The following is a 7,947-nucleotide window of genomic DNA, read 5'->3' on the forward strand; positions in this document are numbered from 1 at the left end:
TGACAACTGCTATTATCTATTTTTATTCAGTAGACTGTTTCAACTCAGATAAACAGACCTAGACTGCTCATAATTTATTTATGGAATATGATGAAGAGTTACATGATTACAACTCTGAAGTATGTTTATGTCATTCATTACAAGATAATATACACAAGTGCTACTAACGCACTGGTGATAATTCAATCACTGTAAGACTAATTAATTGTAAATGAATTGCAAAAACATAAATGAAACCAAAATTAAACTACTTGAAAATATTTCACAAACTGTTTTTATACATTTGCTTCTAATTGAAATTGTCAGAAATTGTACAAACAGTTTACCATTTCCTATTAAAGACATATAAAGAGTTACCATGTTAAAAACAGGATCTGGAGATTAGAGGAAAATAAGTTAAGGCAGAAAGGACACCACGTTTCTGAATGCATTTTAAACGCTTTGGACTCACAACACATTCAAACACGTGGGAAGTTTCAGAAAGAATGCCTGGCAGCGGTGGAATGGAACGACGATCCAGTCTCCGCGTTTTATCACGCACTGCGCGCCTAGGGTTCAATCCATGCGGATCATTCTCCTGGATTTCATGGCGCTTCCTCCTCCTCCTCCTGCCCTTTAGTTACATTGTATCTCCCTTACTGAAAGGAGCTAGGGTTCTAGGACTCAACTCAAGAGAGAAAAAAAATGAATGAATACGTGAAAATGGACGTGCCGAGATGTTGGATTTATCGTCCTGGAGTTTAAGAAAGACGTATTTGAAGAACGCTTTGAGATTTAGATCCTGCGATGCCAGTTTCAAGGCAGTGTTTCCATTTCTGAACGGGATCTTTAGGAGTGTGATGGCTGCTGGCCTTCCCTATCTCTAGTTGCTGGATGTGTTGGAAAGTGCACTGCTTTGGGAGCGTTTTTGGAATTCCGTACGCAAATCCAGAGGCATTTCCACCTTTCTCTATGGAATGTACATAAGTATTCTCTGGATAGGGGTTCGCGTGTTGGGTAAGTGGCGATGGGATTAATGCATTTCTTTTGTGTGTGTGTGTGTGTGTGTGTGTGTGTGTGGGTAGGTAGGGGGTGGTGTTTTATTGGTGCAGATGGAGACTGGAGGTGCTTTCGCCCGTTAGCTTAGCTCGGTTGTCATGGCTCACACATGCTTTGACCATCTTAGCGAGTCATTTCCTTAAGAGCAACGCGGACCAATGCGTTTGAACCGCGCGTTAGGTGCGGCGAACCGAACAACGAGTCCCAGTTTACTCGATTACACCAGTAATATTAATTGTTTTCCCTCACGGAGTAAGGAAATACACGGTTTATGGAGTCAATAAACACTCCGACTGTGTTTAAAACAGCACTGGTTTGTTTATGCTGGAGTTGCAGTTCTCTGTGGAAGAGCTCGAGTCTGTTATATGTGTGAGTATCAGCAGATTCATAGTGAATCACTGCTTTCAAACACATAACTCACTCTAGGACTCCATATAATACAGCCTTCAGCAGCCCCCGTACACTAACAAAAGGTACCATGGTATTACCATGGCTTTTTAGACATGGTACCATAATTATGTCGTGGATTTTGGACGTGGAGAATACCATGTTTTTGAACAAGTATTATAGTATTCTTTGAAGTACCTTAGAGTACTTGAAATGTAAATAATGTATGTCAAAGTATTAACATTTGATACCATCTTTATAACTTATCTTATCTGCTTGCTTGATTTTCCCACTGGTTCAGAATAATTGTATCAAGCAATAATTCTGCTAGTTTTGTCACTGTGTTGATTGAGTAGAGGCCAAATGTGTTTGCTTTATGATGGGGATTATAAACTCTGTGGCTAATCTTCACTGCTTTACACTCATCCTTGTCAGAAACAGTAGTTTTCCTGATTTAAATAACCTTTAAACTGCTTGCGTGAGCTACTTGTGAATGGATACTATCTCAAAACCTAACTTTAGTTATCTTTAAGGTAAATTCAAAATGATTTGTTGCTGCAGGCTAATGGGAAATACATTTCAATGTCACCATACATTGTTGGGAATTGGACATTTTGAAACATTTGCATTGATGGTTTTAGGTGTACCATATTACAGGGTTTCTTCGGGAATTAAAAAGGTATTAAAAGTCTTAATTTGCCCTTCCAGAAATTAAGATGTCAAAAGGTCTTAAATCAGGGCAGAAACCCTTAAATTCATAAAGTAATGGCTTTAAATGTTGGATGCACTGCAAAAAAAATTGTAAGTATTTTTTTCCTAATACAAATATCAAAACGTCCTTAAAGGGGTGATATGATGCGATTTCAATTTTTCCTTTCTCTTTGGAGTGTTACAAGCTCTTGGTGCATAAAGAAGATCTGTAAAGTTGCAAAGACTAAAGTCTCAAATCCAAAGAGATATTCTTTATAAAAGTTAAGAGTCAGCCACACCTACCTAAAACGGCTCGTTCTAACACGCCCCCACATATCTACCTCACGATGTGGGAAGATTTGCATAATGCCGCCCAAATGTTCACGCAAAGAAAGAAGGCGTAACTTTTATTCTCACTGTAGTATTGTTGCCGCCGCCATATCCTGAAGACGCTGTGTGCTTCGTTGTGAAAGCGAAACTACTTTGTTTGGTCTTCCAAAAGAGGACCCAAATACACAAAATAATGTTCTTTTTAGCAGCATCATATGACCCCTTTAAATCAACATATATTTACTTGAAATGCAAATTGAACATGCAAGGTCTCGTTTTCTGAGAAACTGAACAAGATTTAGTGTGAATTAAGTTGACATTGGCAGATGTTTTCTCTTGTTTTAATCATAAACTCACTTACTTTTGATCAAATTCTCATAAAACAAGACTTCTTATTTTATATCATTTTGTTTTTCAAGTAAATGTGTCCATTTCGAAATCTTTAGACATTTGCAAATGAAAACAAGACAAAAAATTATGAAGAAGAACATCACTATTTTCCAGTGTGATTAAAAATAAATAATGGATATCTGCTGGATGTTGTATTTTCAAACCTCGAAGCATTGCTAATACAAGACATTTACTTACTTGTTTAGAGATCATATTGACTTACTGTGTTCCATCAAATTTATTTCCTTAAATTTTCTTTACTTGGTCTTAAAAAAGGTTTTAAATGTAAGTCTCTTCATGAAACCCTGATATTACCACTATTGTATTCTTTGACATACCTTGGCCATGTAAATACATTGGTATGTTAATAAGATCTTGGTTTATTCAGTCCCATGGTTCCTAGTGCAACTATTGTGCACTATTGAGTGTGTGTGAATGCAAATGAAATGTATTTGCCCTATTGTATCTATTTAAAGAATCAGCACAGATATCAAATAGCATCAAGTGAAGACAAATTTAGAAAGCAGAAAAATCATCATATATAGCATATGGAAAAGCTTTGAAAAGAAAACCCAGAGTTCATTTGTTCTTTGAAAGAAGTGTAATGAAATGTAATGAAACGTTGGTGCAGATACATGCTGACATATGTTGAAGGTGTTTCAGAAATCATTTAATGAGTCTGAACTTGACTTTCATATATAGTATTTTGTTTACAGTTTCCTCCTTTGGTGACAGATTATGTTATACAGTGTAGCACATTGATATAGGTTGATGATATTGGCCACACATCATCTGCCTTTACGTTGCAGTACTCTAATATTATTGTACAAAAGTGTTATAGATGGTATAACTATGGTGCTCAAAGGAACTTCATTCCATGACACCATGTCCAAAAAACATTGCAATATTTTTGTAAGGGTATCTTGACACCAAACACAGGCAAATATGTGAACTTTCATGATTTGCTTTTATCAGTAATAATGTTGTAGAGTACTTGTGTGGAGATGAGTTGGCAGTCAGCCGGAGGGCGAATCTATTACCTGTGTCTCAGACAGTTTTATTTTTTTTCTCTCTCTCTTTTTTTGCTGTTTAGTGTCTGGAGAGTTGAGATTTGTCTGCAGACCAGAGCTAGATGTTTTCTGTCTATACTTTACACTTAAAAAGCTTTTGCTCAGCTTTGGTCTTGACTGTTGTGTTTTTTTTAGTCCATATATATCGTAGTGCTCCTACCGCAAACAAGCTTTGATATTGAAAGTTCTCTGATCCTGTGTTAGGATAGTCCAGAGAAATCAATAGGTCTGAGCCGATGGGAGCGTACAGCTGGAAGAGAGATACAGTGGTGTGAAAAAGTGTTGGCCCCCTTCCTGATTTCTTATTTTTTTGCATGTTTGTCACACTTTAATGTTTCAGATCATCAAACAAATTTAAATATTAGTCAAAGATAACACAAGTAAACACAACATGCAGTTTTTAAATGAAGGTTTTTATTATTAAGGGAAAACAAAATCCAAAACTACATGGCCCTGAGAAATCAGGAAGGGGGCCAACACTTTTTCACACCACTGTATATTGCTCTAGCTCTGTAATGTTTGTGAATGCTTGGAAAGATCCATACACTCATTATGAATTTACTGTTGTCACCACTCAAGCTATGCACATCATTCAGTTCAGCATTCAATCTTTATTGCCGTTACAACAAGTGGTCTGTTATGCACTTTTGTTAGATTGTGCCTTTAAGTTATCTTTCTAATGCAGATGAACGTTATTCTCTGTCTGTTTTTTGTGTGTGACATCAATAGGGATGACAATTCTAATTATATTTTATATTTTATCGGCCATATAAAATTAGCCAACACTGTGAAAAGTGTGATGATTTTAATGTACTTTTATTTGGCATTAAGTTTACATTAAATGCCGCTCCATCTGAAAGCAGGTGATGGAGATTTACTACCATTTACGCAACCGGCTTTACTGACGAGATGCGCACGACAATCGCATGCGATTAATTGCACAGCCCTATCAATATACAATATATCACATATTTTCAAAAGGCAAAAAATTATTGAGATTTGTGATCCCAAAACATTCATTCTGTGATGCCATGTTTAAAAAGCGTATTGAATAAGCTGTACATCTCCTGGACTTTTAAAGGGATCAAACAGGCTTTTCACTTGAAACCACAGTGCACAGGTTAGCTACAGATGTTGCAAACTGACTTTGACCCCTTTGACTGTTTGTTCCAGCAGAACATCTGCAGTCTTTAGATCTGCCCACTGTGAAAGAATGACCATCTGGGATTATGTAGAGCATGCATGGTCGTCAGATGATGGCTCATCAATGAAGGGGCCTACAATCAATACAAGGTTTTGTTCTTGGTGGGATATTGTCATTTACAAGGCATAGTTACAGAGAATCCAATGACTCTGTTGCAGTTGCACCAAATCCTTATTTAAATGGCAACACAATCATCTCCATCAGGACTGTCAATCTAGATTCACAAAATTCAAGAGGATTTAAAAATTTAGTATGATATAGAAGCTACGGTTTTCTTAATATCAATTAAACTTAAACGATATTACTCGCATTCAATTCCACTCTGTGGCTTTTGTGGTGATCAGAGACTTGCGAAAACCTATATGAAACTAAATGAAAGGCTGATACAAGCTCCAGCTTATTGAACAAAGCCCTCTCCTCGCTGAAGCTTGGTGAAGCATTTCAAACATGGATAGACTAACATGAGTTAATCAGATTCTTACAGATTTAGTGTAAGGCTGCGGTTTCATTTTTATTAGAACACTGTGGTCGTTGCTTTCCAGCCCTTGTTTGCAGCCCTGAGCCCCTTAGCACTGCAGGACAAATTCTGCAGACTTGAGTGTTAATTATTTACACTGTCAGAGGTCAAAGTGCATGCTCCTTTGACTTGTGTGAGAAAAAGAATGGCTGCCTTAATTAGTTTACAGACATCAGGCTTTGAATGAAGCCCAATGTCAGCAGACACATGCTCTTAACCAATACTTTGGCACAAAATATAGGTCAAAATGCTTCCAATTACACACATCAGTGTTCTGTTTAGAAGCAAATGGCTTTGCAAAAAATGTTACCATTGTTATCCAAACCTTGCTCGCTGTTCAGAGTGTAACATTGTGCTTTTGTTTGCAAGATTATAGACGTTTGTTAACGACTAAAGTCGTGGTCAAGTGGTAATAGAGTTTGCGATAGCCAATGCTGATATCTAGAGAGCAGGGTTGCCACTGGCCAATACAATTCAGTGCCTATGAAATGGAAAAAAAATTAAAACCCATTACCAATGTTTATTATCTGTTGGCATAATTTTGGAAATGGCAAAAGATGGAAATTCCAATTGCAATTCTTAAGATGTCAAAGTAAAGAATAATTACTAATATAATTGTGTTTCCCAAATGCAACTTTTGTCGCAAGTTCCGACGTTACCAATAGAGTTCAATGTAACTAACAACCATAGTTCGCTAACGTTGTTTTTTGGAAATGCACCCCTGGCCAATATCCCAGTCCCAATATAGGCTATCACTGTGTACTAATGAATGAAAAATGTTGTAGTTTAACATACATTTGTGTGTGTGTTAAATTATCATCTATTTTTATGTTTGCGAAGTTTGCATTTTCAACTTTATGTACTTTTTACTGACAGGACTCTGCACATTTGTATCTGAATTAGGGATGTCAACGATTAATCGATGATCGATTAATTGTCGATAAGAGATGCAATCGATTAAAGCTATCGATAAATGTATAACCTATGTAAGTAATAGGCCTAAAATAAAAATAACAATTTGTTTTCATTAAAAAAAATATGCGAAATATATCTGACTTAAATAATTAAGCTAACAGATTTAAAACAGAAGTGTGGCGCGGCGCTCCATAAACAAGTTCACGGAAAGGAAAGGATACGCGCATTCTGTTTTTTTGCTTTATTTTGCAAAAGCACAAATCTTGTTTTTATTGTGAGTGTGCAAAAATAAAAGTAAACACTTATGCGGATTATATCTTGCTTTTTTTTATGTTTTAGCTGTTCGATCGCACCGGCACCTCCCGCGCGCACACCCCACATATTCTAGCAATTCAAACTTACATCGCAGTCTGCAATAACCTCCAAATCTAGCCAAATCCGCGCTCGCTCCGTCTCGTATGCAGGCACGCATTCAATGTCACGATCTAATGCACTGTAAATGCCGGATTTTTAAAAACAAATAGGCCTACCGGAACGCAAAAATTTTAAATCTGACTTTTTCTGGAACAGGATCCAGCAGGATCAAATTAAGTAGCGCAGATGGAAGCGGTTCACTGACTGCACAGCACAGCCACACGCGCCACAGTTACGTTTGGGATAATTTTATTTTAAATGCCATTATGTCAGTTGAAAACATTGCAATTGTTTTAAAATACAACAACGAGCACCACGAAACCATTTAAAGAGGCGCGTTCAGCGGTCTCCGTGTCGGGATAGGAAACGGTCAACAAAGTAAAATGATCTCAAACGAGCTCTCTTCATTTTATCAAATGATCATAATCACGACGATCGATCATGGAAATGATCGAAAATTGACATCCCTAATCTGAATAAATAGTAATATGAACCAGCATAAATATTTGAGTATTGTTTCTACCACAAGTGTTGTTTAGAAACCCTTTTGCAAATGTTTTTTCACCAGATGCCAGAGCAGCACAAGTTATTTACATAAGTTGAAGTGTGGGGTGCAATTTATTTTACTGTACATTAGGGCTGCACGATATTGGAAAAAACTCACATGGCGATATATTTTTTTTCTGCGATATATATTGCGATATGAAAAAAAAAATCAGAACTGCTGTGAACCAGTTAGGGTTGGGTACCGAACTCGGTACTTTTAAGGCTACCGACCGAATTGCGTCGGTACTGCCGAGTACCGATTCACGTTAAATCAATCGGTGCCAAATTTCGGTACCTGAGAACGCATCTGGGCGCATATGCTACAGAGAGAGAAAGAGAGACCCTGTGATATGATGTCACCCCTGCAGCTCGTTCAAACAACACACAGGGCAAGCCGAAATGTTCTGAAGTGTGGTTACATTTCTAGGGCCATATGGTTTCTGCGA

General features: G+C 37.2%; 1 protein-coding gene across 1 annotated transcript in view; it reads left to right on the top strand.

Moving 5' to 3' along the window:
• Positions 1–636: 636 nt before the first annotated feature.
• The window catches only part of LOC107679727 (zinc finger protein 609-like), a 12,369-nt gene continuing 5,058 nt past the window's right edge, over positions 637–7,947 (top strand). Inside the window, exon 1 of the mRNA XM_016475367.1 lies at positions 637–996. The gene's annotated coding sequence lies outside the window, so the exon portion shown is untranslated. The remainder of the gene's footprint in view (positions 997–7,947) is intronic.

The sequence above is a fragment of the Sinocyclocheilus anshuiensis genome, unplaced genomic scaffold (assembly GCF_001515605.1).
Source record: "Sinocyclocheilus anshuiensis isolate Anshui unplaced genomic scaffold, SAMN03320099.WGS_v1.1 scaffold224, whole genome shotgun sequence".
NCBI classification, from domain to species: Eukaryota; Metazoa; Chordata; class Actinopteri; order Cypriniformes; family Cyprinidae; genus Sinocyclocheilus; species Sinocyclocheilus anshuiensis.